A 10,699-nucleotide genomic window follows, 5' to 3' on the forward strand; every position below is an offset into this window, starting at 1 on the left:
TTATCAATATTTATTCATATTTTATGTCATATAATTTATTTACTTAATTGGACAAGTTGGCCAAAAATCGTCTCTGAAGGCGAAATAACCAAAATGCCCTCCGTTCAGCTTAAGGAGCCAAAACTGTCTGTACCAATCTTATGAATTTTCCTAACCTTTTCTTGGCATTCTAATGCTTCCTAGGGCACTATAACTCTTCTTTGGCATCCCAGAAATTATTTCACGGGATTTCCCTCGGGTTTAGGATTACTAGTTGTCTTCATCGCAACTTCCCGTTAAGGTCACCCATCACGGGACATCGGCTCATTTAACTTTGTTGTATTTCATTTCTAAAATTTTTCCTTAATTTTTCTTACTATTATTTGGTCTATTTATGGCTCCTCACTCTAGTTTACATATAGTTCCAAACATTCCGACTGTCTGGACTGACATTAATCACCGAAACAGTTGAATGCACGGACTAGCTAAAGTGAGGGTGTTACAATGACTCTAGTTGCTACCCAACTGTGACCTTTGATATTCTAGCTCAAGAGTTTTAAACCCCTAACTAGGAGTTCCAAACTATCCTGCAAAAATAGAACTCTGTTCTGGCATAACTGTATCAAAACAGAGGCCGTCTGCAAACACCCTCATAATGGAACACCACGAGAAAGTACGCAGCTCTGCGCAATAATCCTATGTCGGTTGTAATGGCCTAGCCCACTAGTGATATTGTCCGCTCTAGGCCGAAGCCCTCATGGTTTTAAAACGTGTCGCTAAGGGTTTCAAATCGCCAACTTATAAACCCAGCATCTCTCCCGTGTTTTGCCGATGTGGGATTTGCCTAGGGTGTTACAATCCACCCCCCTTATGGGACTCAGCGTCCTCGCTGAGGTTTGCCCCACCATCGCCCAAGGTTGCACGTGAAGCGGCTCTAATACCACAAATGTAATGGCCCGGCCCACTAGTGATATTGTTCGCTCTAGGCTGAAGCCCTCACGGTTTTAAAACGCGTCGCTAGGAGTTACGAACTGCCAACTTATAAACCCAGCATCTCTCCCATTTTTTGCCGATGTGAGATTTGCTTAGGGTGTTACATCGGTACTGTAATCTGTAGCTTACAGCACAAGCATTGAGAAATTGCATAATTATTATGGTATGTCCCACTAGACCATGTTTTCCAATCTTTTATCTCTCTCAAACCCACTAATACAATAACTTTCTCTGATTGGGCTATCCATTGACGGCTGCTAGCAATGATATCTTCACCTCTATTTAGGGTAGCTACACTATCATAGCTCACCTTTATGTACTTGTGCCCTGTGCTAGATAGGCACGCCACTTAGCCCTAAACTGATAAAAACACAATATTTCATGGAGTATCTATCTCCACAGCAGACCTCAACATGTCTACTAGCTTTAGTTCACATCACTATGTACTCCACGAAAATCGAAAAGCTAAACTGAAGTACTCTTACACTACCAAAGGACTAACGCAGAATTTAAAAAAAAAAGGAATTACAAAAAAAAAATATGAAATAGGATCCTATACTCTATATGTGACAACTCTAAGTATACACTTTCTCATGAATCTAAAGCCTAGGGTCTGATACCAACTTTGTCATGACCCAAATTCTGGGTTGGACTAGCACTAGAACTTGGGTCAGTATAAGATCCCTAAAACCCGTAGTAAACCTAACTATTCCTAGCCCAACTATAAGGCCCATAATTATAGTCCAATTTCAAGGAAATAAACGGATAGGGTCTGGCCATAAATTGGGTTATCCAATAGGAAGTAATATCTCACCTGATATGTAATCACAATATATCTCAATTTGGGGAGCTTAGCTCATCCTCACAATCCTGAAAGAAATACATACAATTTAATGGGAGCTTAGCTCCCTCATCCAAGCACAACCACATAATAACATTTACAACATCCAACAGGAAAAATTATTACAGTCTCAGAAAGTTTAATACACTAATGGTACATGTGAAGTTTCTAGAATATAAACAAGAAAATAAGAATATAATAAATCTACTTATGGTAAATCTGCGAGGAAGAAAGCAGTTTAAACTTAAAGAGCTCTCTTATTACCTGAGGAAAAATAGTTGAATATGAGTGAGCGTTCGACTCAAAGAGTAAGATATTGATTTTAAATATAATTTTTTATAACTATTTAAACCTAGTGCATTCCTATATATGAAATGCAACATACACATATATTACCAAACAAGTCAAATAATATTCACACAAAAGATAATTTGAAACACTCACACACCCATGTATCACATCAATCATATCATGTATATATATATATATATAGGAGCTGATCCCCCTATACAACTCTCTTAATTCTAACCTTTACTAGTGAGATCCAATTGAGCCAGACTTTTTCTTAATAATCCAAATGCGGGGTCAGTAAGATCAACTCAAAGCCGTAGTCACCCCGAATAATTGTTTATATGTTTTTACCATAATCATTCTAATTAAAAATAATAATATACTAACGTCAGTATTTTTTATTTTATTAATATCGATTTTTTATTTTTTATATAAAAAGAAAATTTTAGTTATTAATGTATATCAATCTTACTTTTCAAGTTTTTCTCCATAAGAAAATTTGAAATTATATAAAATATTATATATCACATAATAATTAATAATAATAATATTTATTAATATGAGTGTGCACAGTTAATTTTATTGAATAAAATAAAAAAATCTAATAAAAAATAACTAGAAATAAGAAAAAGATAACATTACATAAACCTATATCAAATTAAAATTATTTTACTATTATATATATAAACTTTTAAATAGTATTAGAAAATGTTTAAATTTTTTACCCTAATTGTATATGTTTATAAAAATTATAAAATGCTAAAATTAATTTGTCTTGATAAACTAAACACTTTATATTGAAAATATTTAACACAAAAATATATAAACCAATAAAATAATAAACATTTAAATTTATATATTTATAAATCACTTACAATTATGAAATTATGTTATAACAATAAAATTTTCATAATAAATTTTACCTCTATAATTTCTTATTTTCATTAATATACTTTTTCTTTCATTAACTAAAATACAAAAAATGATAAATACACATGAATAATAATAATAATAATAATAATAATAATAATAATAATAATAATAATAATAATAATAATAATAATAATAATAATAATTATTATTATTATTATTATTATTATTATTATTATTATTATTATTATTATTATAAAAAATAATAAAAAAATATATAAAAATATTAAAAATAATAATATATTAACGTCAGTATTTTTTATTTTATTAATATCAATTTTTTATTTTTTATATAAAAAGAAAATTTTAGTTATTAATTTATATCAATCTTACTTTTGAAGTTTTTCTCCATAAGAAAATTTGAAATTATATAAAATATTATATATCACATAATAATTAATAATAATAATAATAATATTTATTAATATGAGGGTGCACAGCTAATTTTATCGAATAAAATAAAAAAATCTAATAAAAAATAACTAGAAATAAGAAAAAGATAACATTACATGAACCTATACCAAATTAAAATTATTTTACTATTATATATATAAACTTTTAAATAGTATTAGAAAATGTTTAAATTTTTTACCCTAATTGTATATGTTTATAAAAATTATAAAATGCTAAAATTAATTTGTCTTGATAAACTAAACACTTTATATTTAAAATATTTAACACAAAAATATATACACCAATAAAATAATAAATATTTAAATTTATATATTTATAAATCACTTACAATTATGAAATTATGTTATAACAATAAAATTTTCATAATAAATTTTACCTCTATAATTTCTTATTTTCATTAATATACTTTTTCTTTCATTAACTAAAATACAAAAATGATAAATACACATGAATAATAATAATAATAATAATAATAATAATAATAATAATAATAATAATAATAATAATAATAATAATTATTATTATTATTATTATTATTATTATTATTATTATAAAAAATAATAAAAAATATATAAAAATATTAAAAATAATAATATATTAACGTCAATATTTTTTATTTTATTAATATCGATTTTTTATTTTTTATATAAAAACAAAATTTTAGTTATTAATTTATATCAATCTTACTTTTGAAGTTTTTCTCCATAAGAAAATTTGAAATTATATAAAATATTATATATCACATAATAATTAATAATAATAATAATATTTATTAATATGAGGGTGCACAGTTAATTTTATCGAATAAAATAAAAAAATCTAATAAAAAATAACTAGAAATAAGAAAAAGGTAACATTACATGAACCTATACCAAATTAAAATTATTTTACTATTATATATATAAACTTTTAAATAGTATTAGAAAATGTTTAAATTTTTTACCCTAATTGTATATGTTTATAAAAATTATAAAATGCTAAAATTAATTTGTCTTAATAAACTAAACACTTGATATTGAAAATATTTAACACAAAAATATATAAACCAATAAAATAATAAATATTTAAATTTATATATTTATAAATCACTTACAATTATGAAATTATATTATAACAATAAAATTTTCATAATAAATTTTACCTCTATAATTTCTTATTTTCATTAATATACTTTTTCTTTCATTAACTAAAATACAAAAATGATAAATACACATGAATAATAATAATAATAATAATAATAATAATAATAATAATAATAATAATAATAATAATAATAATAATAATTATTATTATTATTATTATTATTATTATTATTATTATTATTATTATTATTATTATTATAAAAAATAATAAAAAAATATATAAAAATATTAAAAATAATAATATATTAACGTCAGTATTTTTTATTTTATTAATATCGATTTTTTATTTTTTATATAAAAAGAAAATTTTAGTTATTAATTTATATCAATCTTACTTTTGAAGTTTTTCTCCATAAGAAAATTTGAAATTATATAAAATATTATATATCACATAATAATTAATAATAATAATAATAATAATATTTATTAATATGAGGGTGCACAGTTAATTTTATCGAATAAAATAAAAAAATCTAATAAAAAATAACTAGAAATAAGAAAAAGATAACATTACATGAACCTATACCAAATTAAAATTATTTTACTATTATATATATAAACTTTTAAATAGTATTAGAAAATGTTTAAATTTTTTACCCTAATTGTATATGTTTATAAAAATTATAAAATGCTAAAATTAATTTGTCTTGATAAACTAAACACTTTATATTGAAAATATTTAACACAAAAATATATAAACCAATAAAATAATAAATATTTAAATTTATATATTTATAAATCACTTACAATTATGAAATTATGTTATAACAATAAAATTTTCATAATAAATTTTACCTCTATAATTTCTTATTTTCATTAATATACTTTTTCTTTCATTAACTAAAATACAAAAATGATAAATACACATGAATAATAATAATAATAATAATAATAATAATAATAATAATAATAATAATAATAATAATAATAATAATAATAATTATTATTATTATTATTATTATTATTATTATTATTATAAAAAATAATAAAAAATATATAAAAATATTAAAAATAATAATATATTAACGTCAATATTTTTTATTTTATTAATATCGATTTTTTATTTTTTATATAAAAACAAAATTTTAGTTATTAATTTATATCAATCTTACTTTTGAAGTTTTTCTCCATAAGAAAATTTGAAATTATATAAAATATTATATATCACATAATAATTAATAATAATAATAATATTTATTAATATGAGGGTGCACAGTTAATTTTATCAAATAAAATAAAAAATCTAATAAAAAATAACTAGAAATAAGAAAAATGTAACATTACATGAACCTATACCAAATTAAAATTATTTTACTATTATATATATAAACTTTTAAATAGTATTAGAAAATGTTTAAATTTTTTACCCTAATTGTATATGTTTATAAAAATTATAAAATGCTAAAATTAATTTGTCTTGATAAACTAAACACTTTATATTGAAAATATTTAACACAAAAATATATAAACCAATAAAATAATAAATATTTAAATTTATATATTTATAAATCACTTACAATTATGAAATTATGTTATAACAATAAAATTTTCATAATAAATTTTACCTCTATAATTTCTTATTTTCATTAATATACTTTTTCTTTCATTAACTAAAATACAAAAATAATAAATACACATGAATAATAATAATAATAATAATAATAATAATAATAATAATAATAATAATAATAATAATTATTATTATTATTATTATAAAAAATAATAAAAAAATATATAAAAATATTAAAAATAATAATATATTAACGTCAATATTTTTTATTTTATTAATATCAATTTTTTATTTTTTATATAAAAAGAAAATTTTAGTTATTAATTTATATCAATCTTACTTTTGAAGTTTTTCTCCATAAGAAAATTTGAAATTATATAAAATATTATATATCACATAATAATTAATAATAATAATATTTATTAATATGAGGGTGCACAGTTAATTTTATTGAATAAAATAAAAAATCTAATAAAAAATAACTAGAAATAAGAAAAAGATAACATTACATGAACCTATACCAAATTAAAATTATTTTACTATTATATATATAAACTTTTAAATAGTATTAGAAAATGTTTAAATTTTTTACCCTAATTGTATATGTTTATAAAAATTATAAAATGCTAAAATTAATTTGTCTTGATAAACTAAACACTTTATATTGAAAATATTTAACACAAAAATATATAAACCAATAAAATAATAAATATTTAAATTTATATATTTATAAATCACTTACAATTATGAAATTATGTTATAATAATAAAATTTTCATAATAAATTTTACCTCTATAATTTCTTATTTTCATTAATATACTTTTTCTTTCATTAACTAAAATACAAAAATGATAAATACAATATATTATTATTATTATTATTATTATTATTATTATTATTATTATTATTATTATTATTATAAAAATAATAAAAAATATACATTAAATTACGAGCCTATATCACGAGTACAGAAAATGTGCAATATACATTTAAAAAAAAAAACCAGTAATATATAAATGTGTGAAGTGAGGAGAGAATATTAACTTTGTCCAAATTGCCCTTAATTTTATAATTTATATAAATTTAAAATTCTTAAGATTTAAAATTTAATTTTCTATATAATTATAGGGTTTATATAAATTTAAAATTCTTCATCATACTTATATTTAAATTCTACTTAATTAAATTTTTATTATAATACAATTTAAAATAAAATTTTATAAAAATAACTTCATGATTTATATTATTTATAAAAATAGAAAAGTATTTTATTTATATAAATTACATTTTTAATGAATTCCAATATATTTATATCTCTATTATATAATCATTTATGTAAAAATATTTTAATACAATTATATTTACATTTTCGTAAATATATAAGAAAATAAATTAAATTTTGTCAAATAAATATATGAATTATTTTATTAATATTCTTGAAATTTTCTTTTAATTTAATTTTTTATAAATTCATTTTAAAAATATTTCATATAAAATAAATTTATATTTTTTTAATTATAGATATATTTCTAAAATTTTTAATTATTAAATTAAAATATAAGTTAAAATTAAATTTATAAATCATATGTAAAAACTACTACATTTATTGGTAAGCTATATATATATATATATATATATATATATATATATATATAACAATGAAAAAATATTATAAAAGAATTATATTCATTGATTTATAAAAAAATATTTAATTACCATGTAATACATAATAAAATTACATGAAGATAAAATTTTTGAATAATACATAATTACATACAAAGTATATAAATGAATTTTATATATGAGAAAATAAATAAATAAATATATTACTTAAAAATTAATAATTAATATAATATGTTAGGCTTGAGTGTAATTATAAAATTAATAAAATTATTATATATAAATTCTGTAACGGTTAGGTAATTATTTACAAAATAAGCTGATTGGACACTTGTTAATCTAATAAAAAAAAAAAGATATGCATTAAATTGAAGGATAAGGCTTTTCTAAAGTTTGCAAATTCACTTTGAAAAAAGTAGTTAAATTTCTTCTAAATTACGAATTATTCAATTAAAGTTTGAAAAATGAGGAATTAATAAATAATATTAGATTGTCATGATCAAGCAGCCTGGTTGGGTTCTAATTATAAAACACAATTCATCGTCAAAAAAAAAAAAAAAACAATGGAGAAAAAAAGAAAAAAAATAAAAAATAAAAAACCTCTTGTACAGATTTTAAACAGAAGACAACTTATAATTATGTCTACAAACGAATTTGATGAACTCTTTCAACTTTTCTTCATTGACGTACCCATCCCCGCCTTTATTAGTATGATACTAGGCTCGTTGAGCTCGCTATTGGAGAAGCCAGGCTCAGAAGTTCTTCTTGTGAAGTGCCTAAAGATGTCTTTTAGTTGAGGTTCAGTAAGGGAAAGAGGACAACGTTTACATTTGATGTGGACTAAAGGCATCTTCTTCATATGTTTTGGCAAGAATTTGGATCGATTAATTGCTTGGTCTGACATCTAAGAAGGGATGAGAGCAACCAAGTCTTTATATAGATCCAATTCTAATATGTATTGTTCCATTTTATTTTTGATTCCATCCTATCTTGATTAGTTTATTCGAAGGCCAAAGATCACTGCGAGATACATTTTAATCATAATTATATCAATTATAATTGAAATTGAAATCGGATAAAATTAAAATACATTTATAAATATAAGATAAATAATAAAATATAATAATCTAATCAATAATGACAAGAATTAAGTTTAAGTTCTTTCAATTTTAAGATCTAATTTTATCTAAATCGATCAGTAACTCATTTTATATTCGAATAAATTATTAATTTTTAATATATATATATATAAATATTAAATATATTATATATTTATATTTTAAGATAAAATTATTAAATTAAATGTTATTTAATACCAACTAATTTTTTTTAGCATGTTCATTGCACTTACGTATGTAGATTTTCTTTTAAAATTTCAACATAATTATTTTAATTTGTTAATAATACTTATAATTGATTGCATAACTCCTGAATATATTATAATTTTACATAATAAAATTATTAAATAAAATAAAAAATTTATGCATTATTATTTTTTTCTTAATTTTTAATATATTTCTCTACTTTTTTAAAAAATAAAAAAAACAAGGTAATATATTTCTATTTCATTCCTTTATTTAAAAGAAAAAATAGTTATATTATATAAATAATAATAAAAAGAAAAGCTTTCTGCTCACTTTTATTAAAAGCGTCCTCCTCTTTCAATTTCTTCTTACGTTACTTTTTCTTTTGACATAACTCCTTTTAAGTCTTAATTCTATTTATTTATTTTTCTTAATAGAAAAAAATTGATGAATTAGATATTCAAATATAGTTTTATCAGGTGAGTAATATGATTTCAAGTATTATATAAATCTAAGTTAGACTTGCTATTTTTTTTAACTTTCTTTTTAATTTACAATAATTTATTTTTAATTAAAAATTTAGAGATAGAGAATTAGTACAATGCATAAAATTTTTTTATGATATTTTGTAATATATAAAGAATAACAAATTTCAAAATTTAGTAATTTTTTAAATTTATTTTTAATTTTTGTTTGTACATCCATCACTATTGTTATTAGTGATTAAAATTTTTATTTATATTAAAGCAATAGTTAATAAATTCAATTATGTAACAACTATTTTATTTATTTATGATGATAAATTAGCCCGAATATGTCTGGACAGTAGTGAATGGGTTGGATAGATTGGCATGCCAAGAAAGGATGCAAGCAGTACTGCCCATGGCTTCTATGCCCGAATAATTATTGGCAGACACCTAGTGTCTGATATGATTATTCCTATGGCTTTTATACCCATTTATATTGCATACCCGGTAGGCACCGATGTGTCCGACGGTATGACGGCTCGAGGCATCGAGTGTCCAACGCTAGTAAAACCGGCGTATCTAGTCTTGACAATTCTGTTAAAGGTTACTTTGGGCACTAAACTCAACTAAGAAAGTTGACTATTGAAATAAAGAAAAGGAAAGATCCTATGAAAATAATTATTTCTAAAGATCGTTAAAATATGAAAATATGAAAAAAAAAAGAGAAAAATATTGTGAAATGACTACAAAAGTTTGAGGTTATAGATTCTATACTCTTCTAAATGATTTATGCATTTTCTTTATTTCATATAAGTATAAACGATTATTTTGTTTGTTTATGATACTCTTAATATGTTAGTGCACTACTAAGCAGAAATGCTTAGCGCGATTGTTTCTCCTCGCGCAGGTCTAGAAGATAAAATGCAGTAGACTGTGGACAAGGATTTTGAGACTGATCTACAGAGTAGTCTGTGTCACCTCAGCACATCATCTTGGTATAGATTTTTGGCCCATAGTAGTGCATGACTATGTACATTGAAATTAAACAAAGATTTAATTAAATTTTTAGATTGTATGATAAATGTGTAAATATTTTGTAAATGAATGAAATGAAGAAAAGTATGTATAGACATGGATGTGAATAGATGAGAAATATGAATTGTCAATTATGATATGAATAGACATGTTGAAATTATGATATATTTGAG

This window comes from Hevea brasiliensis, chromosome 5 (genome assembly GCF_030052815.1).
Source record: "Hevea brasiliensis isolate MT/VB/25A 57/8 chromosome 5, ASM3005281v1, whole genome shotgun sequence".
Lineage (NCBI taxonomy): Eukaryota > Viridiplantae > Streptophyta > Magnoliopsida > Malpighiales > Euphorbiaceae > Hevea > Hevea brasiliensis.